General features: G+C 39.4%; 1 long non-coding RNA gene across 1 annotated transcript; it reads left to right on the top strand.

Annotated features, from left to right (window-relative positions):
- Positions 1-13,645: 13,645 nt before the first annotated feature.
- On the top strand, positions 13,646-24,766 carry LOC125101772 (uncharacterized). Its single transcript, XR_007127918.1, has 4 exons — positions 13,646-13,717; positions 18,089-18,199; positions 19,506-19,714; positions 24,080-24,766. It is a non-coding gene; the product is annotated as an uncharacterized LOC125101772 (long non-coding RNA).
- The last annotated feature ends 513 nt before the right edge of the window (positions 24,767-25,279 follow it).

Here is a 25,279-nt window from a genome sequence, read left to right as displayed (position 1 = left end):
ATAATACCTCCAGAGCAACATCTAAACTAACATACGATCAAAAAACTGGGCACCATAACCCAGCCTGCTGATTCATAAAATTAACCATCACACTTTGAGAACAGGAGTTCTAGATTCTAGTTCTTTGTGTGTTGCCACAGTGTTTATCACCTATTGAATAAATATACCCCAGGTAAGTACAGACTGGCTAAAGGAATATTAGTTGGTCTTCTGAAAATCACTTGTATTACTTCATAAATGAAAATGCTGGGGCACCTGGGTGGCTCAGTGGGTTAAGCCTCTGCCTTCGGCTCAGGTCATGGTCTCAGTGTCCGGGGATGGAGCCCCACATTGGGCTTTCTGCTCAGCATTGAGCCTGCTCCCCCACCCCCCACCACCTGCCTCTCTGCCTACTTGTGATCTCTCTTTGTCAAATAATAAATAAAAACATCTTTAAAAAATTTAAAAATAAAAGAAAAGTTCCAATGGTATCTGATGTAGGAAAGATGTTAGGGTTTATAGCCTATGGCCAAGAAAAAATTCTTGAGATGTCTTTGATGCAAAAAGGTGGTTTTATTAAAGCATGGGGACAGGACCTGTGGACAGAAAAAGCTGCACTGGGGTCGTGAGGAGTGGCCCATTGTATACTTTCAAGTTGGGGAGGGGTTAAGGATAGCCTAAGTCTCAAGGAATTTTGGAAACCAGGTTTCCAGGGCCTTGGGGGGTTGGCTATTCTTGGGGAAATGTTATTTATTACTGTCTAATAAAACCTGAGTCATGAGACCCTTCAGATGTCTATCAGCGGCTCATATGCTTGGGGGTATAGAGATAAAGTAAATTTCCAAAAGAAATTTTACATGCTAAAGTAGACTTACAGGACTCTGGGGCTAAGGTTGCTTTTTGCCCTTAGTGAAGTATTAACATCGAGGCAATTGAATCCCTAGAAGAATATCACTATGCTTATTTCAAAGACTTGTCAATGCACTGCACATAGTAAGGAAATTTAATAACTTTTCTTCTGTCTTTGTTTCCCACATCAGTATCCAGACATAATCTTTAAATATTTTATTTATTTATTTATTTGAGAGTGGGAGAGAGAGCGTGTGCAAGAGTGGGGAAAAGGAGTAGAGGTAGAAAGACATGGAGCCTGACCCCGGGGCTTGATCCCAGGACCCCAAGATCATGATTTGAGCCCAGATCAAGAGTCAGATGTTTGACTGAACCACTTGGGCACCCCCAGATATAATTTTTAAATATTAGATGTATAGATAGGCAATACCAGTATTGGGTCTTTAAAAATTAGCCACAAGTAAGTTCAATAGGAAGAAATAGCATTTTAGGAAATGGAAACAACATGCGGGATTGAAGGTGTGAAAGAGACCTCGAGGGCTGGATGGGGTTGGGTCTAGGTGTACTCATAGCAGACTCACTGTGTGGAAGGTCATGATACTTTGGAGACCAGTGGGAATCAAGGGGAGAGCTTTTCATGGGAATAAAGGGTGGTCACTGAAGGATCTTGAGCAGGAGAGTGATATAATAACAATTTTTTTTAAAGAATCTATATCTGACAACAGTATTTGGACCAGAGAAAATGAGGCAGACCAGGTGAGTTCAGGTCCCCAGAGAAGCAGTGGCTCATGTGGAGGGTTTTGGAGGAGGGAGGCTATGAAAGATAAAGGAGCAAGGGAAGACAGGAAAAGCCTCGGGAGCCACACTGGCTGACAGGATGGCCACCAGCACAGGGGACAATGGAACATTCACAATGTGATTAGGCTGAACTGAGGTGTATAAAACACTCCCTGGAGTCCTAAAACTTCCTACCCAGAGAAACAAAAACCTGCCACACATGTGAGAATGTAAAGTACATCCTTAATGACTCTGAAAATGTGACACTATGTTGAGATAATATTTTGAGATAAATTAAAGATATCATCCTTTCTATATGTTTATAATTAAAATTTATTCCATCTGTTTCTTTTTCCTTTTGTAATGAATTCCTTGAAAATTTGAGATTATGTATGTGACTCACTCACTTTATATTTCTTCTCATTGGTTCTGCTGCCATACTTGTGACAGGAGAGAGGAAGGAGGATGGGGCAGGAAGGTGGACTACAGATCTAAGGAAGCTGGAGTCAGACTGATGGGGAGTCCCTGAGCAAGGGCCAGCCTTTAGGAGAGTCTGACGGTGTGTAGGACTGGGTTGGCACCAGTACCTGCACCATGCTCAGTCATTGGCTGGGACCATCCTGGGGGAGGTGTGGCCTGGGTGGGAAGGCAGCGGGGTTGTCCAAAGGGGCATCAGCTGGAAGCAGTCCATCGACTATCCTCCCTCAGCAGATTCTTTGGAAGGAGATATGAGTTCTGCATCTTCAATGTTCCTCATAAACCAGTCCTTGTCAAGGTAATTTAGGCAACTATATCTGGTTTATGTGACACTGCTGTCTGGCCTATCACTATGACTTTTTAGCTCCATATTTGTGGAGAGTGCCAACACTGCAGTCTGTATAAGATCCATCCTCAGGAGCTCCAAATCTTCTTAGCTTGTTCACTTTCTAAGACTCAGGGACAGGAAAGAAGTGCAGGAGACTCTGGGATAGATTAACGCATTTGCTTTTGACTGCCTTTCCCATGACACTATAACTTACTGCTTTTCTAGAGCCATTGCTCCGTCAAAATTGAGGCTGTGACTTGTGAAGTTCTTACTTGGTCTATGTTCTCTAAAAAGACACCAATAAGCTGTAACACTGTAAAACTCTAAGGATTTCCATTCTAAGTTCTCCATTCCAGAGAAGATTATTTCCATAAAATGTATATGGCTTTTAAAATTGATAAGCCCATCTTGTGTTGGCAGTTAAGCTCTAATGAGAAATGGTTCTGTCCTCAGAGAGATTGCAACTGGGCTTGTGTACAAAATACAAGGGATGTAGCTTTCTCTGAGTGTGGCTTTTTTTGTGAAGCTGAGTGATTGCAGAGGAGAGGAGAGATTTAGATACCATGGTTTTGGATGAAGTCGTCAGTCCTGTTAGGAAGGCGATATAACAGTTTAAAAAAGAAAGATACTTTAAAATGCAACTGGAACCATCCTTATCTTGCCCTGAATTGTCATTTTTTCTCTGTGTTGACATTAAATCTTGAAAGAAGGGTGGAGGAAGCTTATGATATAGATAAGAAGTCCCAGTAAGTGAATCCCCTTCCATGAAGTCAATAATTATTCTGTAAGAATAATAACCATTAATAATCATTAAATCATCATTAAATAATAATAAACATGGTAGGTTATGGATATTATTAGGTGTAGAGGAGAAAAAACTCTTGTGTATATTTTTCACAAATTGCAGACCTGTCAACATTGACTTTAATCCATAAATAAGAGAGTAGAGTTTAGTGAATAATTAAGAATTTAGACTTTGAAAATCCATCAGACTCCCTCACTTAACATCTGGACTTGAGCAAGTTACTTAGCCTTTCTGAGCCTCTGTTGATTCAACTGTAAACTGGAATGTTTATAGTACTCAGCCCAAGTAACTGTTGTGAGAATTGATTGACATAATACATATAAATACTTAGCATTGTGCCTAACACATACAAAATGCTCAGGAAATAGTTGTTAATCTTATCTGAAGAGACAGGAACTACTCCAAGCCATCAGCTATTCAAGAAAACATCATCTTTATCTTTCTAACTTGACTACTAGTATCCCCCTGTCAAATTTAGCAAAAAAAGTCCAATATAAATCAAATGTCAGCCTCCTGTCCTTGCCCTCTATTATGAAACCTATATAGAACCTCTATAGCTCTTGAGGTGCAGGAAGAAGTGGTTAGTTCCTGGTTGTACACCAGGGGGCTGCCATCATGACACTGCAAGTGAAAACAGGCAGGTCTAATAGAACCTCCCCTCTGTCTGTGAGCAGGCTCCTAAGACTAGGGTGATCAGCTGGCCCTCCTTTGCCCAGGATTCTCTCAGGTTTGCATTGAAAGTTCTGACTCTTGGGAACGCCCCAGGAGCAAATGGGGACAGTGTGGCCACCCTTAGGTAGGGACCCAAGTCTACTCATTTTTTGCCCACTGGAAGTGGCTGACCCAAAATGGGAATGATTGTATGGGGCTGAAAACCTGGGTCCTGGCACTTACCCTGGAAACCTACAAGGTCACTATGACTGGGCCACAACCCTCTTCCATCTCTTCCCTCCCCTTTCTGATGATCCTGTTTAATGCCTGATAGACCTGGGATATGAAAACAGCAGTTGATTTAAGAGTTGCCTTCCCAGCAGAGTACTTCTCCTGATAATTCTCTATTATGTTCTGAAGCTCCCCAAAGGGGTGGTAAGGTTCCCCATGTCAAAGACTCAAAGGACTGGCTCCACTGTAAAATTGGGCATGTGGGAATGGGGAGCAGTAATTCTAGAGTTGAACACAAGACAGATAATTTCTCAAGAGGTGAACTTTTACCCTGTTGCGCCATTGACATCAGCTTTCTTGAAATTGGCCTTGCCCATATATGTCAGTCTAGCTCATTAACCCAAACCACACCCAATACTTTCTGGGGGTTTTCCCTGCTCTTTGACTTTATTATAAAAACTCTAGTTTTGTTTGCTGCAAACACTCTAAGTTTCTTCCAGAATGACTTCCTGTCAAAACCCAGAAGGGAGTGGGATAGAATGGACTACTGCAATCCTAGCTTGTCTCCTTGCCTCTGGCTCTTCCTTCTTTAACCCATGCTGCAGGAATGTCAGATTAAGCTTCAGTTTTGAAACATTGCTGTCACCAAGGCTGTGAGTCTGATCCCGCTTTTTTCCTTTTAAGTTTATACGCATTTTAAATTTCAAATCTTAGCTTGGCAACTAAGGGCTTCTAAATACTGGACTTAGCCTTCCTTTCAATCTCCCTCTCTCATTATCCTCATGATGAAACTTCCAGAGAGACAGGCAAGTCCTGCTGGCGTGGCCTTGCGCATCTTCATTTCAGTGGCTTGAACAGCCATATCTTTTCCTTCTTATGCAGAATAACCCATCCTTCAAAGATGAGCTAAGGCTACCCCATCCCTGAAGGCATCTTTGACCTTTCTGTTTCTCAGCGGTCCCTCCCTCTCCTAGAGCTGGAGAGAAGAAGCTGGGATCCTGACCTGGAAAATGAAGTGAGTCTGGAGAGGAAGAGAAGATGTCAGGTGGAATTGAACTAGCTCCTTGGGAAAGTTTCCTGGAGTAGATGGTAGGACTTGATACTAAAAGTTGTCAGAAAAACTGAAAACCTCCTTTCTACGACACATGCATTTCAGACTCAAATCAGAGGAAACTTCGTGTTGGCCATGTTGTCATACCCATGGATTGCTGATCATTGGCTCTGTGTGACACTAATGCTACCTAATGACTTCAACACTCGTCATCCTTTGGCTTTTCAATATCTAACTCATCTTTCCTAATAACACCCCAACTACCATTTGGGGAAACTCCCATTATGTAGTCTTGGTGGCAGTTAGTGCCTAGAAGCATGTGATACAGGCTCAGTTTAATGAGTGCTTTGCAACTTCAGTCTTGACAGAAGAACCTAGAGCTGGTTGGGGTCTGTCTTTTGCAGGAGCAGTAGTGATGTGTGGACCAGATCCCGCTGCCCTGTCTGTCCTTTGACTATGATTGTCTAGTCCTTAAGACCTCTCTTGTCCCTTCATGCTTCTCAGGTCTGGTCCTCCCTCTTCCCATCCTTTCTGTGATGCCAGATATTCCAATAATTGCTCTTGTTTTGCTCGAGATGTCCAGATTTGGTTTCTTTCACTTATGTTCAAGAATTTTGTCTGACAATAAATATAATAGTAATACTAATCACCATTATTTTTATAACAATAAGCTAACAATTATTGAGCACATTCACAATGCCAAGCACCATTCTTAGCATTTACATGTCTTAATTCCCTCATCCTCGTGAGAGCCATTGAGATAAGATTTATTGTTCTGGTTTCCAAAGGAGGACAGTTGAATGCAAGAGAATGCTTAAATTGGCTAATATATGGCAGAGTCAGGATTTGAATCCACCCAATCTCTTAACCAGACTATTCAGAAATTTCTATCAGAGAGTGGAGTTTTGAGTAATAGACCTTTAAGGAAATGTGGGGAATTGGAGACAATCTCAATCTGAGAGAATGTAGAGGGAACTAAATGTCCTATTATTTTTCTGGGTTGGTAATCCAGTAGCCTGTGGCTTGTAATGACAAGATAGTGAATGGAATGATTGCCTGTGGACATCTATGTTTCAGGATCCATTGAGGATAATGTTTTGGAAGACCATGTTGTCACCACCATAAAAACAATGTGACAGATATGAAAAAATTGATGGGTAGCTACTTCTGATAACATTGGATGGCTTAAAGTCAGAGAGCGATAAACGCAAATCTCTAAATTCTCAGTTTAAGCCATGGAAAGAAATTTAGGGATGTTCTGTAGCCACAATGAAAGAATTTATTACCTTGCAGCTATAAATCTGTAATAGCCAAAATTCAGAAGCAGATTTTTTTTATTCTAAAAGATGCCAAATTACATCAATTCAATAAATGTTTTGCTATGTAAGTCATTTCCATAAAAATGTGGTCATCCATTAAAAAAGAGTAGGCCGTGGACAGTGGGGTGAAATCCATGAGAGAACTTGCATCTGAAGAACCCAAATCCTCACCCTATACTGTATGGAGTTTCTGTTTCCCAAGGGCACAATTTCCCCCTCCTGCTGGGATGATATTGTTCTTCTCTTGCTTCAAGACTATTCTTTTGTCTGAGGAAAGAGTTCTTGAAGGAAGAACTAATTTTCTAAATTTCCTACCTGCCTTGACACTTCACTTCACAGAGAAATAATTGGAGTTAAATCTCAACTTGACTTGAGCACAATTACAAAATCATTCTTTTGATGAGAAGGTTTATATACCATAAGAATTCCAAGCTCTGCTAATGTTATGGGAAAATAATCTGCGGATTGTGTGGGGGGAAGACAGATGGTGCTTGACAAATCAGGGGGAATATAATTATATATCTGACTGAATTTTTAAAGATGGATGTGCTTAGCAGGCATTTTTGCATCCAGAGCAGGCCTGAGTAGCCCTCTGTGGTTCCAATAATTTGTTTGGCTAATTAACCCAAACCCAGTTTCTACTCTAGCCCACAAAATATTGGGCCTGATGAAAACATTTCTTGGCATAGAATAAAAGAGCGTGCCATTTTATACATGGAGAATATGGAGTGATCCCTTGGAAGCATCTTACCCAACTACATCATAAACTGTCTTAACAATCTACTGTCTTCAGTAAGATCTTCATCCATACATTGGTAAAGGAAACATCATTTCTGAAGACTGGAGATTCTGGTCAGAGACCAGACAGTAGAAATGGGCTACCTCATTTCATGGTCGACTAGAGCATGCAGAGGTGGCAGAGACCACATTACTCTACTTAACTATCAGAGACAAAATGCGCATTATTTCCATAATGGTCAGTAGGGTCAGCATCTTAATATAAATGGTCTGATCCAAAGAGATTTTTTTCATATAGATTATGGATACAAGGGTCTGTGAACTAAAGGATAATTGCTCCTAATAATCTGCTTGGATACAACAATGATGTTAGTGAATTGGGTGCCACACTGTCACTATCAGGATCAAAAGGGATTACTGGTCTTGACTATCAAAGAGGTCTTGGCTATCAAAGAAAAATACAGTTTTGTTCTCAAAGGCGCTAAGGAAGAGCATAAATCAAACCCATGTGATCTCTGGGAACCTCCTCCTTCTGCCATGTATCTCATTAATGCAACTTCCTACATACAGTACCTCTGGGGGCTCAGTCCCTCCAGTAATAAGTAATAAGTTGTGGGTAACTCAATAAAGCCAGGAACTGCAACCACCTATGCTGACTAAAGCATAAGGAACATGGGATGTGCCAAAGAGAAGGAAAGTCAACAATCAATGCGTAGCTGCTTCTGATAACATTGAATGTTGAAAATTAGCAATAAATTCATAATTATTTACAGAAATTAAGACTAGAACCTCAAGTACATTCGACTTTCCATTCTATCATGTATATATACATATCTTAACTGAACTCTTCTTTCTCCTCTCTCACCTACTTTGTAGGATGAATCCTTTTTTTAAATCACATCTTGCAAATATGGGAAACATACATCATCTAGAGATCCTGGATTAAGAGATAGGAAGCAGTAACTACTTAATTTAGACAGTTCCCTTTGGGAAGCAGTGAGAGTGATCTCAGTTCTATTACGCTTGTGTTACACAGGAAAAAAAATCTGTGGACCCAAATGGGGAGACTGTAAGGAACCTTTGTAATTTTTCACTGTTTAATCTTTAATACTCCTTCCTGTTTGCACCCCACTCTCCATTTTGGGAAGATTCCCATTGTATGTAGTCTACTGGAGACTGCCTTCCTTTTTGGAAGCTAAATGAGTCAGGTTCTTGCCTGTCCCTGCATCTTACTGCTGCTGAACTACTTGGGACTGGTTTGACCAGCTAAGCACACCTGGAACTTTCAACTTCAAGAAAATGCTCCAAGAATCTGGAGATTGGAGTCAGAGCATTCATCTGAATAGCAGTGGTGGTGGTCTGAGGCTGGGAGGATGGGGCTCCACAACCTGGATGGGGATTCCTGATGTCTCATAGGAGCACTGGGTTCCTTATTTTCCAGACCTGATTCTCCAGGCTTGCTGTGATTCCACGAGACCTCAATCTTTCCATTAAATTGCCTTTTTGCTTAAGATAGCCAGATTTAGGTTCTGCTGTTTTACCCAGAAATGCCATTATATAAATTCAAATGATAATTTTAGTTCTTCAGCCTACAAAAAAATATTGTAGTTGAAAGTAGCTCTCTGTCAAAGTTGAAAACTTTAATTTATTTTCTGTGAAGAGGTCTTCAAGTACTGTAGAGAATCAAGTTATCTGAATTCAGATGAATACTAATTTACATTCTTGGGATCTGCTCATGCTACCAAATTTCACTTTTTCTCTTTCTGTGTAATATCTCTCTCATCAGAGAATCAGAAGGGCAGAACACCACACTTCTATGTTATCACGCTGTTGACAAAATTCTTTCTCAGAGGTATTTGAAAAAGAAGAAGCCAAGTATTGTTCACCATGGTTCTAGCACCAAGGTGTATGACTGGATCAAAACATGGTGATCTCAAACCTGATACTTTGGTTCAGATACTAGGCTCATGAAATGGGGAATTTCTTAGTATATTTTTTATCCCAAACATACCCCTGATAACTACTACTTTGAATTTTTAAATAACCCATAGTAATGCTTATAAATAAATGTTCCTCTACCCAAATGCATTGTATTAATTAGACCAGAAAGGTTGATTCTGAATTTTTATTTTGTGGTTCCTGTCAGGTACCTTTTTACCCATGAAATGTTTCTCCTGTTCCTTCCCAATTTTAAGGAGAAAAGAAAATGACAAAGGGTTTCATTTCTTAGCTTTATCCTGAAGCATCTTTGAGAAGGAAGCAATAAGAAGCTATGCAATATTCACAACCAACACTCTAGTTTTTGCTGAATGACTTGCTGTCTGTGCTCAGTCAGAAGCATACAGACAAATAGTGCCTATTTTATGTTTATTTGTTGTTTCTTTTCTCCCTCATCCCTAGTTCCTCCTTCTTCTTTTTAAGCTCTCTTTTTACACTTCCCAGCTTGTACTGGTGAGGCCTCTTGTCACTCAGTACAACACAATGAAGCCCTCTGGGACACGTGGGTAGAGGCTCAGTAAGTTAAGTGTCTGCCTTCAGCTAGGTCATGATCCCAGGGTCTGGGATCGAGTCCTGCATCTGGCTCCCTGCTCAGCGGGGAGCCTGCTTCTACCCCTCCCCCTGCTACTCTCTCTTTCCCACTCTCTCCTCTGCCAAATAAAATAAATAAATAAATAGATAAATAAATAAATAAATAAAATGAAGTCCTCTAGAGAACAAATGGTGTGACAGTCCTCTGGCTAGTCAGAACATCAAACCAAGGTCAGAGTTTATGTGGGACAACGTGCCAACATAAACAGCATCTAGCAGACCTTTTTACTATTCCCTCTGTGACCTCTTGGGACAGTCATCATCCAAGATTTATCTATCTCAAAGGGAATTCTTAGGTGGGCAGGTGGGGTCAAGGCTAAGCCCAGAGTATCACACACAAATATGCGGAGGCAAGGGTTATACACAGAGCAACACTGATGTGCCGACACCAGCCCACAGAATGAGGCCTGAAGAGTCTTCTCCCAGGCAGGTGCTGGTCAAGACCCTGAGACAAAGGAGAAAGAGAAAAGTGTCCACAGAGACTGCAAGATGAAGTGAGAATGGGGACTCCTCATCAGACTGGACATGGGACACAGGCTGAGCCACAAGGGTCAATGATCCCATTTGATCCAATATTGGAGCAGGGAGGGCATTGTCAGTATTTCTATGGTTGAAAACCCTCCCCTCCAAATTGAGAAGGTGGAGAGGTAGAATTCCGATACAATGGTCAAGCTTATTGTCCAGAATTCCTCAAAATCTCTAATGTCCGCTGGTTACCTATAGAATGAAATCCTGAATACTTAGGTTGGTTAGGGGGCCTCATTTAACCATGTCTCCCTGACCTCACCCCTCTCTACAACCCTGAGAATCACTGACATTCTGGCCACCCTGTTTGCTTGTGTTGTTCTCACAGCCTGGTGAGTCTTTTTATTTTTTCTCCGTCTTGAGAAAAATCTTATCTCTTAGAAGAGATCCAGCTCCAATATTGTCTCATCAATGATTTTTTGCTCTGAGCCTCCTGGTCAGAATCATGGCTTCCCTACTAGGCTGATGCTTTCCAGCCAGGGGAGGCCTGGCTTCCCAGCCTTGACCACCCTTCTCTCATCCTTACTCATATGACTTGCCTCTACTCAATCTCAACCATGATCCCAACCAGGATTAGGGGAGATTTAAAGAATTCCAGCTGGTCCCTTCAACGTGGAATATCTAAGACTGATATTGACTCTGGGCCCCAATTCCATTAATTGGCTTTATGTTTGGGTCCTAACACATACTCTCAAATTTATAGCCCAGTTTCGGTGATTGTTCTCTGTGCCTCAGAACTTGTTTACCTGACTAGACTGCAAGATAGCAGTGTCTATAATGTGGGCAGTCTCAAGAGTCTCATCAGAGAGTAAGTGGCTGTCCCCTTCCCATGTTGATGTCTTTCCCCGACCCTAAGCCTAACAGGGTCATTCTTGTGAGTGGTGACAGATATGCTAGTGCCCTCATAACTCTGCTTCTCTGCTAGCATCTGTGATTATTGACTGTGCTGGATTCCCCTACTTCTGCTCTGTCATAAGGGAAGACCGCAGTGTTACTGGGGGTTGGACCCCACTGTGGTGAGATATTCTATCTCGATTTCTACCTATAGTTGATGGCTGTGCTTCCCATACTCCACATTCTGCTTGCCCAACTGGACTTCCCCTTCCCCCTGAAGCTGAATCTGTCCTTTCAGTGTGACTCTATCCCAGTAGACATGCCTACTTTCAAGTTCCAGCTATTCCCTGACTGCCCAGTTCAGCCATGGTTGCTCATGTCCAGAAGGACAAAACAACTATATAGCATCTGTTCTGTTCTAGCTTGTGTTTTGTGATTTGTGAATGTGTTTTAATCTGCTCTTGATGTCACTCAGCTTTATATGCTGCTCGGAACCCCATGTGGAGCTGGGAGTCTGGAGGCATTCCATGTGTGACATTAGGTGATTTAGGAATCCCATGGCAGCATCCTCCTAGACATTAGCTCTGGCTTCTGTTCCAGTGGCATCCGAGTTGAGTCCCTGGCATGCTGTAATCCTTCAGGGAAGTAGGACATATTTATGGGACTCTGCAGTCTTGCTTGTCTATAGCTCATCAGCCATATTTGTCTTCCCCAAGAATAGAGTTTGATTATGTCAGTCCCTTGGCATGTAGACATGACATCCTATAACCCAGAGAACAAAGTTCTGAATTCTTTGGGACCCGCATATCCCTTCAGAGGATGCCCCAATTTGCTTTGTGCAAGTTATTTCTGATGACTCCTCTATTAGTCCCTAGTAACAGAGATGAACTGAGTAACTGGATCGTCCACTCACACACTTCAGTTTCCCACTTTTGTGCCTCTGTGTCTATTGTTGTAACTCCTCACTCTTCACCAAGAAAATCCCACTCATCCTTCAAGGTCCATTGCAAACATTCTGAAGATTTTCCTAATCTCTGCAACTAGAGATGATCTCGTTCTCCATTAAACTTGATGATTTTCTCATTGGATTTTTTCTTTCTTTCATTTTTTTTTTTTGCATTCTGTCTTGAGTTTCAATTATTTGTGTGCTTTGTGTATTATGTTTGTATTATGTATGTGTTATTTAAATTTTTTTTTATTATTCACTTGACAGAGATCACAAGTTGGCAGAGAGGCAGACAGAGAGGGGGGGGGAAGAAGGCTCCCCGCTGAGCAGAGAGCCCAATGTGGGGCTCGATCCCAGGACCCTGAGATCATGACCTGAGCTGAAGGCAGAGGCTTCAACCCACTGAGCCACCCAGGTGCCCCTGTATGTGTTATTTTAGATGAAGAGTTCCCTGAAGGTCAGGATGGTCATCAACTCTGCTCTTAACTCTTATCCTTGGCACCTATGATGGACATTCAATAATTATTTACTATTTTTATTTTTATTTATTTATTTATTTAACTATTTTTATTTTTATGAAGCCACAAAATATGACCAGTTTCTCAGGGTAGTGTCCCTGTGGAGAGTTTTGCTGTCTAGTCCAAACCTGGATACTGAATTTTAAAATAGTGATATTTTAAATTTATCCTGCATTATAAGGCTTGAGTTGAGGAATTACAATAAAATGTGAAAACTTGTTATTTTTGCCTAAATCTTTGCATCAAACACATCACCTTATTTATTCTAAACCTTCTCTGAGTCTGTAAAAGAGAGGATGACTTAGAAAATATTTGAATACTCATAGAAAAACCTTGTCTTTCTATTGGAAATATTTGCATCTATTATAACTTTATAGTGTTTTCCTGTGAGTTTTAAAAGTAACTTTTAAAGTAACTTTCACATGACGCTTCTTAGTTTTAATGGAAATGTTGTTAAATTGAAGTAGTAACTAATCCATGATAATGAATTCTTTTGGGATTATAGCATACATCCTAACTGTTCCGTTGTAATTTGAATAGACATATCACTTTTCATATGGTGTAACAATCTCCCAATAGTGTAATTGCATTAACACTTTTTTCACCTTTTGTATTGTTTTCATATTTCCGACTTCTCAATATGAAATAAATCACAATACAGTATTGTCACTTTTGTTTTGAACTATGAATTGACATTTAAAGAATGTAAGAAAAGAAGTACAAAAAGTCTATAATTTTATTTTTTTAAAGATGTTATTTATTTGACAGAGAGATCACAAGTAGGCAGAGAGGCCGGTAGAGAGGGGTGGTGGTGGGGGGAAGCAGGCTCCCTGCTGAGCGGAGAGCCCGATTCAGGGCTCCATCCTAGGACCCTGGAATCATGAGCTGAGCCGAAGGCAGAAACTTTAACCCACTAAGCCACCCAGGCATCCCCAATCTATTATTTTTTAAAGATAGTTTCCATTGCCAATGCTCTTCCTTCCTAACAATAGATCCAAACTGTATCACCTGCCGTTTTCCTTCAGCCAGAGGAATGGTCAGGGTCATTTCCTATGAGAGAGGTCTGCTGACAACACATTCTATCAGCTTTTTATTTGAAGGTAAGTTATTTCACCTGCACTTCAGAAGATGTTTTTACCAGATTCGGAATGCTTGATTGAGAGTTTTTTTTTCTTTTAACATTTTAAAGATGTGGTTCCATTGTCTTCTGGATTCTACTTTTTCTGATGGAGAAGGAAACCATAAGTATTGTTGTTATCTTTATGGGATGAATTTTTTTAAACCATAGTTGCTTTTAAGATTTTCTTTCCATCTTTTGTTTTTAGAAGCTTCCTTATGATCTTATCAGATGTGATTTTATTTCTTTTTATCCTGCTTGGCTTTCACTGAGTATCCTGGATTCGTGGGTTGCTGATTTCAATCAAATTTAGAAAATTTTTGTCCTTATTTCTTCAAATATAATTTTCTGCCTAATTCGTTCTCTCCTTTCCTTTTGGAACTCCCATTACATGCATATTAGACTGCTTGATATCATTTGACAGGCAATTCAGGTTCCTTTTATTTTTAAAAATTCTTTTCTTTTCTGTGCCTCAGTTGGGGTGACTTCTATCTTCAAAGCCATTAATGCTTTCTCTTGGTATGGCCAAATATCTTTTAATGCCATCCAATGAATGTTTTATTCCAAATATTATACATTTTAGTTCTAATATTTCCATTTAGTTATTTTCTTTCTCAAATTTTCTACAAATTGCTTATATCTCCTAAAATTCCCTACCTCATTTCCTATAGGTGCTTTAAGTATTTTAGTTATTTCAAAATCTCTTTATGTTAATTTGAACATCTACACTGTCTATTAGCCTGTTTCTATTAACTAAAATTTTTCTCTTGATTATGAGCTACATTTAGTGATTTTTAATTACGTAGTTGGTGTTGTGATAGTCCATTATGGACAACCTGAATTGTGTTATTTTTTTCTGAAGAGTGTGTGATTTTTATTCTAATGAGTAGTTGTATTATTGGAAAATCCCCTTGAGCTGGGAAATCTTGGTTTTAGCCTTTCTTAAGTGTAGGTTTATTTTAGTTTTGTCATTAGTCCCAAGGAAAATTTCTTAGTCTGAGGAAAAAGACTTTTTTTCAGGGTCTATTTAGTAGCTTAATTGAAGTATAATTTACATGCCAAAAAATTCATCTATTATAAGTGCATAATTCAGTGATTTTTCACAAATTAATAGAGCTGTACAATTACCACAAGCCAATTTTTAAAAATTGTGGTAAAATGTACATAACATAAAAGTTGCAATTTTGTCCATTTTTAAGTGTACAGTTCAGTGGCATTAAATACATTCACATTCACATTGTTGGGCAATTATTTCTACCATCTATCTCTGGAACCCCTTTATATTTTGCAAAACTGAAATTCTATGCCTGCCAAACAACAATTCCCCATTCCTCTCTCCTCCCAGGCCCAGAAAACCATCATTTTACTTTTTGTCTCTGTGAATTTGATGACTCTAGGTACTTCATATAAATGGAATCATACAGTATTTGTCCTTTTGTGACTGGCTTATTTCACTTAACATAATGTCCTCAAGGTTCCTCTATGTTGTAGCACATGTCAGAATTTCCTTCCTTTTAAAATAGAATAATCCATACACACACACACACACACACACACACACATATATATATGACATTTTGTTCATCCATATATATATGAATAATTCATATATATGACATTTTGTTTATCCACCATCCAATTTTAGGACATTTCCATCACTTCAAAAAGCTGCCTTGTGCCTATTTAGTTAATCCCCACCACTACGCTCAGTCCTAGGCAACCACTGATCTGTTTTCTGTCTCTATAAATTTATTTTCTCTAACTATGCAATAAATGAATCCCACAGTATGTAGTCCTTTGCATCTGGCTTCTTTCATTTAGCATATTTTGGAGGTTGAGAGTAAGTCTTCACTCCTAATGCATGTCCCTTGTGCAGTTTTAATGGAAGCCTGGGACATTCACCAAATGCTTCTAATTGGGTGGGTCTTGAAGTCTAAACTCTGTGTTCTCTATGGTGAGTGGCCACTGAAACCAATGAGCAGGTCTTTCAGCTTTTCCAGCTATCTCTTTCCTTCTGAGTTTCTTAGAATCTTATCCTGCATAAATACAGTTCAGAGGTTAACCAATAATTTGAGGGAAGTTAATACACAGATTTTGGGGCTTCTATTACTCTGATTCCTTCCTTTTTTGAGATTTGTTCTCTCAATTTCCAGCTACTGTGGTAGTCCAGGCTACTTAGTCAGGCTACTAAGATTAGGGATTTCTATTGGAGATCATCCTCCATGCCCTGGATTGAAGTGTGTCCCCCACCCCCATCCAGGGAAAAATTGAATAATGTGGGTCTTACCCATATCTTTGCTTCTTTTAAGTGTTGAATAACTTCTCAATTCTGCTTCCTTTTGGACTTTCTCTAGTGACTTTGAACAAGTAATCTTTACATTTTGTCTAGAATATATAATTGTAGTTAGTAGGACAGTTAGTCTGAAAACAAGATATTTCACCATTACCAGAGCCATTTTATGACAAGATTTCATTCGTGTGAAAAATAAGAACTAAGAGATTCAAAACCATTAATTAAGATATCATTAGTTCAGAATTTGTGATGATTCAGGCAGAACTTTAGCCATAATTTCTTAAAGGAAATGAATATTATAAATAAGATCACAAGAATAGTTTCTAAACTACCCACAGGGATGAAATCCTATATCCTTCTGGACAGGACACCTCTGAGTCATGGAGTAGCAAAACATCCAGACAGGACTGGTGACCTTAAGTTCTATGAGAGATGTCATGGATCAGTTTCTGATGGAACTCATTTAAGAGCAAACTAGTGGATCAGTGGGTGTCCTTTGTATGTGGGAAGAAGAGGCTGGAGTTTAACTGAGCCTCAGAACTTAGCCGTTTTAGGTTTCCACTGCCTCCTCTTTGGTCTGATAGGACGGCCAGTTTCTCACATGTGTCATCTAGTTCATGCTTAACTGCTCAAGTGGCAGCTGCAAGCAGAGTTTCTGATGATCTCCTGCTGAACATGACCCATTGGCCATGGACAGTTGTCACTTAGGCAGAATTTGTACCCCTGATGAGAAGGCACAGCTAAATGCTGCTCTGATTATCCAGTTGAAGATCCTTTATTATACCCTAAACGGCCATCTAATTTAGTTGTGACAGAAGAGGACCAAAAAATAGAATATCTTTGAAGGTTCAAAATAATTCTGACTCATCAACTTACTCACAGACCCATGAATTTACTCACAAAATAAGGTCTTACTGGAAATGGATATACCAATATATTCACAGAGATTATTTCTTGGTATTTGGTCTATGGATGATTTTTATTCCCTTATTTGTACCTTCTGGACTTTCTGTATTCTCAAAAATAATAAAAATTACTTTTGGACTCAGATTTTTACAAAATGAGGGATATGGTAGCCTGGCTCTAAGTGTCCTACTTTCAGCCAAGACCCCAAGGCCTGCTTCAGAAAGCCATAAACCATCCCTCATGCCTAAGACCATCCAAAAATTCAAACAGACCCAGAATTGCAATTTTCCTCTGAAACCTGTCCAGCTACTCAGTTTCTTATAAATATCAAGAACCAAATATATATATATATATACATACATATATATATACACACACACACACACACACACACACATACTATATATATATACATAGAGAGAGAGATACAGATATATATATATATATATATATATATATATATATATATATACATATATATATATATACATATACACATATATCTCCAGAACCAGATAAATAATTTTTCACTTAAACCAACATGTGGTAGACATCTAATAAACATCTGATGAATAAATGCCTGAAAGAATAAATGAATGAATGAATAACCTACTTGGTCAGAAGTTTTTCAACTGCAAATTTCTGAAAACTGAATATAAATGGGGCACTAGTAATTACTGTACCTGGAAGGATAAGGGTCAAGCTGTGCTCAGGTATATTTTTCCTTAGCTTAGCCACCGAGGAACTGGCTTCAGATTCTCTCTGTTTCCTCTACAGGTATATGCCCCACAAATGTGATGTTAGATTCTTAGAGATTCTAATTCAAACTAAAAGAAGAACTTTGTTTCCCCTCCAATCTGGGGATTCCAGGTACATGCCCAATAGGACCACCGCGAGTCCTAACCCACCCTTGTAGTCAGCCCCTCCAGACACCACAGAACTGGGAAGAATCCCTCAGAGGAAGGGAGTGGGAGGCACAAATACCAGGAGAAGTAAGAAGGGGACAGACTGGGCAGACAAAGCCAGCACATCCTCTAGAGAAGAATTATTAATAATGAAAATGGCAACAGTGATAGTAACTGTGATTTATCATAGGCAGGTATCCACCGGAGCCCTTCACATCATTTATCTCAAAACCATCCCATATCCCTGCAGGTGCTAAGGATCAGAGCCATTAAGTGACCCAGCCAAGAACAAAGTAAATGATGGACAACCAAGAGGCAAACACTTAATGGACAATAATGGAGAGAGTACAAATGCATTGAGGTGATTTAAACTTAGACCTGCCCACTGATAGCATGCCTGACTGTTTTTTCTTTTTTCAAAAAAGGGAAGAAAGTCATCCCTGAATAAAATTTAGGAGTATGTTGCTGACATACATTTTTTTTTTAGATTTTTTATTTATTTATTTGACAGAGAGAGATCACAAGCAGGCAGAGAGGCAGGCAGAGAGAGAGGAGGAAGCAGGCTCTCCGCCGAGCAGAGAGCCCGATGTGGGGCTCGATCCCAGGACCCTGAGATCATGACCTGAGCCGAAGGCAGCGGCTTAACCCACTGAGCCACCCAGGCGCCCCGCTGACATACATTTTAATTTATAAATTTATATTTTCATTGTGACTCTGGCAGGGAAATATTCTAGTTTTTCATATGACTTCATTCTTTTTAAGTTAAGGTGATTCATTAATCATATAACTGAACAACTTGGTTTTATGGTTTTAAAAAATATAAGTTAAGTGTTTTTTTTTTCAAGCAAACACAGAAATTAAGAAAAATCACTAAACCAGGCATGTGCCCTCCTTTGGGGTTTGGGAGATGTTGATGATATATGACTTTCATTTTAAAAATATATGTTTGTACAAAGCCTCTCATAGAAAGGTAGTGTACCCAGTGGCTCAGAGCATGGGGTCTGAGGCCAGATCTAGGTTGGAATCCAGAATCCTAATCCTGTTTTACCAGCTGTGTGAGCTTGGACAGATTATCTAACCGTTCGGTGTCTTGCTCTCCTCCTATGTGGAATGGAGATAAGAATGCAACCTCTGTTGTAGGGCTGCTGTGTGGATTACAATGCTTGCTTCCATCCATCAAAGATGTTGGAGCAATGCTTGGCTAAATAGATTACCATCTATTTATTTATTATATTAGTGCCTTGATTGCATTTGTATAGGGGCTTTTTGTGGGCTCTTCATTATTGTTTTACTCCTGGGTTTTTTGTTTGTTTGTTTTAGAGAGAGAGAGGACAGATGTGAAGGGCAGAGGGTGAGGGAGAGAAGGAATCTTAAGTTGATTCCATGCCCAGTGCAGAGCCCCATGTGGGCTTGATCCCACCACCCTGAGATCATGACCTGAGCTAAAATCAAGAGTCAGGTGCTCAACTGACTGAGCCACCCAGGTGCCTCTGGTTTTTATCACAGATCCACATCAAAGAGGAAATAAGGTTGCCCCCCTCATTAGAGAGGCTGCATTTATTCCTTGATTCACAGTGGTGTCAGGGAAATCATCTCATGGGTCTGGGCTGCTGAAGAAGTGAGTGTCCTTACAAACATCACCCACCTCACTCGATTGTATTCCACAGGGCTGAACTCTGCAGTCAAGACTGGTCATCATCGAGAAGATGAAAATATGCCTTATGGTAAGGATACTGCCAGTCTCAAGAGTGAGGGAAAGGAAGAGGCGGAGTCTTCAGGCCAGAGCGTGTACTGCATCCAAGAAATGAGAAATGAGTTGGCAACTGGGGAACGAGGTCTCTTCCATCAAGAACGCCAGTTGCCAAAGTAAAATAAGGTAAGAGGAACCCTTACACTGACAATATGTTTCAAAGCTGGCAGATTGAATTTAAAGGACTTACTTTAAGTTAATCATGTGAGAATATTGAAGTCTAAATCATGAAAACTGACTATTCAGTTGCAGTCGTGTTTGCGTATCAGTTACTTATTGAGAAGATAAAGGCCAGTTCTTTCTTCAGCGTTGGCTGAAAGTCGGTTGAGATCAGAGACTCAGGAGGAAATGAATAGAAGTAATGAAGCAAGACATACTTCTTCCCACATGCCGGCAGCTTTCTCAGGTTGCCAGTTGTGAGTAATGTAAAGCATATGCAAGCAGGCAGTTAACTCTATCAAGATGAGCCTAGCCCCAGAGGGAGTGGTGGTGAAGTTGAAGCTCCCACCAGTGAGCTGTTCTCTTGTTCCAACATGTATTTAGGTATCACGCTTACCCTTCCCCCGGTCATAATTTTAATGGGTTTTTGATTTCCTCATGCTCCCAAAACCTTGAGGGGGAAATATGATCATCCTGAATGGACTACTTACTTTTAGCTATAAACTTGTGCTTTATTGTCTTAAAAAAAATCATAAACAACAACAACAACAAAAAAGCCGGGAAGAGAGAAATTTGCATTTTGAAAAAGAAAAAAAAATTGAACACATCTTTTGCTTTGAAATTTTTCCCCCTTGAGATGAATACCCATGCTTCATAAATATTCACTCAAGTCTGTTTTGACAATCAGCCTATATAAAGAAGATTCTAAAACACAACCTGGAAGTTTTAAATACCTTTTTCTTCTCCTTCTCCTTCTTCTCCTTCTCCTTGTTCTTGTTCTCCTTCTTCTCCTTCTCCTTCTTCTCCTTCTTCTCCTTCTCCTCCTCCTCCTCCTCCTCCTCCTCCTCCTCCTCCTCCTCCTCCTCCTCCTCCTCCTTCTTCTTCTTCTTCTTCTTCTTCTTCTTCTTCTTCTTCTTTTTTAAGATTTATTTATTTCTTAGAGAGAGAGAGAGAGCTTGAGCAGGAGGAGCGGAGAAAGAGAGAATCTTAAGCAGATTCTATGCTGAGCATGGAGCCCAATGCCAGACTCCATCTCTTGACCCTGAGCTGAAACCAATAGTCAGTGGCTTAATCGACTGCACCACCCCGGTGCCCACTGGAAGTTTTTTTTTTTTTTTTAATTTTTTATTTTTTCAGCATAACAGTATTCATTATTTTTGCACCACACCCAGTGCTCCATGCAATCCGTGCCCTCTACAATACCCACCACCTGGTGCCCCCAACCTCCCACCCCCCACCCCTTCAAAATTCTCAGATCGTTTTTCAGAGTCCATAGTCTCTCATGGTTCACCTCCCCTTCCTATTTCCCTCAACTCCCTTCTCCTCTCCATCTTCCCTTGTCCTCCATGCTATTTGTTATGCTCCACAAATAAGTGAAACCATATGATAATTGACTCTCTCTGCTTGACTTATTTCACTCAGCATAATCTCTTCCAGTCCCGTCCACGACCAAGTGGGATTTATTCCAGGGCTGCAAGGTTGGTTCAACATCCGCAAATCAATCAATGTGATACAACACATTAATAAAAGAAAGAACAAGAACCATATGATACTCTCCATAGATGCTGAAAAAGCATTTGACAAAGTACAGCATCCCTTCCTGATCAAAACTCTTCAAAGTGTAGGGATAGATGGCACATACCTCAATATTATCAAAGCCATCTATGAAAAACCCACCGCAAATATCATTCTCAATGGAGAAAAACTGAAAGCTTTTCCGCTAATGTCAGGAACACGGCAGGGATGTCCGTTATCACCACTGCTATTCAACATAGTACTAGAAGTCCTAGCCTCAGCAATCAGACAACAAAAGGAAATTAAAGGCATCCAAATCGGCAAAGAAGAAGTCAAACTATCACTCTTTGCAGATGATATGATACTCTATGTGGAAAACCCAAAAGACTCCACTCCAAAACTGCTAGAACTTGTACAGGAATTCAGTAAAGTGTCAGGATATAAAATCAATGCACAGAAATCAGTTGCATTTCTCTACACCAACAACAAGACAGAAGAAAGAGAAATTAAGGAGTCCATCCCATTTATAATTGCACCCAAAACTATAAGATACCTAGGAATAAACCTAACCAAAGAGACTAAGAATCTATACTCAGAAAACTATAAAGTACTCATGAAAGAAATTGAGGAAGACACAAAGAAATGGAAAAATGTTCCATGCTCCTGGATTGGAAGAATAAATATTGTGAAAATGTCTATGCTACCTAAAGCAATCTACACATTTAATGCAATTCCTATCAAAGTAACATCCATTTTTTTCAAAGAAATGGAACAAATAATCCTAAAATTTATATGGAACCAAAAATGACCTCGAATAGCCAAAGGAATATTGAAGAAGAAAGCCAAAGTTGGTGGCATCACAATTCCGGACTTCAAGCTCTATTACAAAGCTGTCATCATCAAGACAGCATGGTACTGGCACAAAAACAGACACATAGATCAATGGAACAGAATAGAGAGCCCAGAAATGGACCCTCAACTCTATGGTCAACTCATCTTCGACAAAGCAGGAAAGAATGTCCAATGGAAAAAAGACAGCCTCTTCAATAAATGGTGTTGGGAAAATTGGACAGCCACATGCAGAAAAATGAAATTGGATCATTTCCTTACACCACACATGAAAATAGACTCAAAATGGATGAAGGATCTCAATGTGAGAAAGGAATCCATCAAAATCCTCGAGGAGAACACAGGCAGCAACCTCTTCGACCTCAGCCGCAGCAACATCTTCCTAGGAACATCACCAAAGGCAAGGGAAGCAAGGGCAAAAATGAACTTTTGGGATTTTATCAAGCCCACTGGAAGTTTTAAATATCTTCTATGAATGAAAAGGCTTCACTGTTCTCAGAGCACCCACAAATACACCTTTGAATTTTTTCACTTTTCTTTTTCTTTAACCTGGTCTGAGCCCTACCTCTTTCCCACTCCCAAGAAATAAGAGTTCATTCAACATTCCAAATGCTCATGGCAATGAACTGGGGATTTGGATGGAGGGCAAATGAAGGAAAGGAAAACTCTTCTGCTCGTGGAGTTCACATTCTAAGATTGCAAAAGCTTAGTTTCTGAAAGAAATCACTGCTCAAGATATTAGTCAAAAGAATTTTGGAAGATTCTTGGGAAGGGTCAGTATAACAGGGTTCTATGAAAATATTCCAATGATTAAATTTTAGGTTTAAAGAGCTATAAATATCAGGGTAGACCATGTACACATTTTTAAAAACTTATCATTGATTTTTTTTCCTCTATCCCATTTCTTCCAAACACTAATAATCTTGACTTAGGCTTCTGATGGGTTAAAAATATATTCTGACTAACATTAAGGCTGGAATTCCACCACAGTGCTCTTATATGAATAATGCTACCCCATCCCAAATTGAAGCATGGGAAATTTGCAATTCCCTCAGAGGATTGTAAATGAGCCCATTGTCAAGCTGCCAAAATAAATTAACTGGATTTAAAATTTTCCATAATATCTATCAGAAATTCCAATGACTAGTAATTAAAGCAGTCCTTGCTCTCTTGTGACTCAAGCAGTATGACAAAACAGTCCTAATGTGTCACCTCTCTGCTTCTGCCTGTTTGATTATGTTGAGCTGGGCACCAGGTGGCTTATCCTCTAGGGTGTCTTACAGTCTATTAAATTCTAAATGTGAAATAGAAATAAAACTCAATAAATATTTTATGGTATGTGTGAGTATATATATTCCTCGAAGCCATCCTGGACCCTTGAGTTTTATACAGACAGCATTTTCTATAATAAAATAGTTTGTTATCATTATAGAAAAAATTTAAAATGCGCAAGAGGGAAAAACTACCCTCCATCCATTGCCCAGAGATAATCACTTCTAATACTATTTTTGTGTATTTAGGCCCTGAGATTTTGCTGTATATTCAGAAATAATTGTGATCATATGACCTATAAATTACACAAATGGATTTTAAATCATCTTTTTTAAAAGTGATATGGTAACATTACTGAGCATTCGGAAAATAGAGAAAAAGATATAAGTAACTAGAATCCCACCCAGCGATAACCACGATTAATATTTTACTTCTAATTATAATCTTTTTTCTTTGCATATTCCTATATATTTAAAGGTACACAATAGTGATTTTTTGGCATAATGAGCAGAAAAATAATTCAAATAATTTTGATGGATGATAAGATGCAGAGTGGCAAGTGAGAGATAATAAGTTTACTTATCTTTCATAGAAAAACTCAACAATTCAAATCATTAAAAATGAATTTTAAAGAAATAAAAAATAAGTTTTCAGGTTACTTGGCTAAGAAACTGGTACCTACTCTTCTTTTTCCAGGAAACTGATTTTGTTTGTTGAAGACAGAGGAGACAAGATAATTCTGATTTGGGGACTTCTCCCTGTCCAGTGTTTAGCCACTGTTAGCAAGAACTGGAACCTGACTTCCACAGGTAGTCTTCTAAATGTTTTAAATGGTCATCAACCACAGCAAGTGAAGGATTCCAGCTGAACTCAGGGGTGAACAATGAGGCTCAGGAAGCACCTTTTCTGGAATTATGGAAAACACACAAACAAACCCAGAAGTAGAAGAGAAATATTTGAGAAGGTCTAACTCTATAAAGACTTGTTCTCAGGCTGGTGAATGCTTCTGACAACATGTATTCAATTGCATTTCTAAGACTGGAACTCAAACTACATTAAGTTAAGTCTCAAGAGCCCTTTTATATAGTCACACTATTACGGAGTTTTGAAATTTTTGATTCATCTTGGAGTATTCTATTAAGCTTTTTTTCCCAAGAGAAGTACACGTGTAGACTTTTGGGGCATTTTCATATCGGAGAATGTCTTTGTGGATGTTCCTGAGTCATAATCCTGTCCTTACAAACTCCATAGCCATTTCTCTAATGTGTTTTGCCAATTGGGGTTGCTGGGGAGACATCTTAAGTCAGCATTTTGGGGGTGTATTTGTAAACAATTGGTAATTTCTTCTTGATCTCTTGTCCATATTTTTTCCTCCTCATTTTTCAATCTTGGTCCATTAAACTCACATTTGGATTCTGATATTGAAAGTAAAGAACTGGTTGCCTTTCATCCCAAAGCATTCATTAAGGAGTTGTAGACAAAAAGACTATATGTGCAATAAGATACTATGTTACGCATATATCTATATAAGACACGTGGGTTCTCATGTCCAGATAGGATATTCTCACCAGCCCTCAACTGAATAGCTTCAATAGGCTGTTTCAAAGAAGGCATCACTTATGCTGGTGGCCTCTAGCTGGGGTGGGTTTTAGGGGCCATGGTGAGACTGAAGTTTAAGTCTAAGGATTAGTCTTTGTGACTGGATGTTTCCTCTATTTATTGATAGAATTCATGCCAAGATTGAGAGAAGTATTTTGCCGTGAAGTCCTGACTAATCAGAGTAGGAGAAATATGTGGCTTGGAATCTATTACTGACCAAAATGAATTTTTGAACATCACAAGTAAAGCAGCAGCTGAGTGTGTGGGGTGAACACTGGGGACTGCAAACAACTTGGT

This window comes from Lutra lutra, chromosome 6 (genome assembly GCF_902655055.1).
Source record: "Lutra lutra chromosome 6, mLutLut1.2, whole genome shotgun sequence".
Taxonomy (NCBI): Eukaryota; Metazoa; Chordata; class Mammalia; order Carnivora; family Mustelidae; genus Lutra; species Lutra lutra.
The sequence above is the reverse complement of the archived record's forward strand: the minus strand, read 5'-3'. Positions and strand labels throughout refer to the sequence as shown.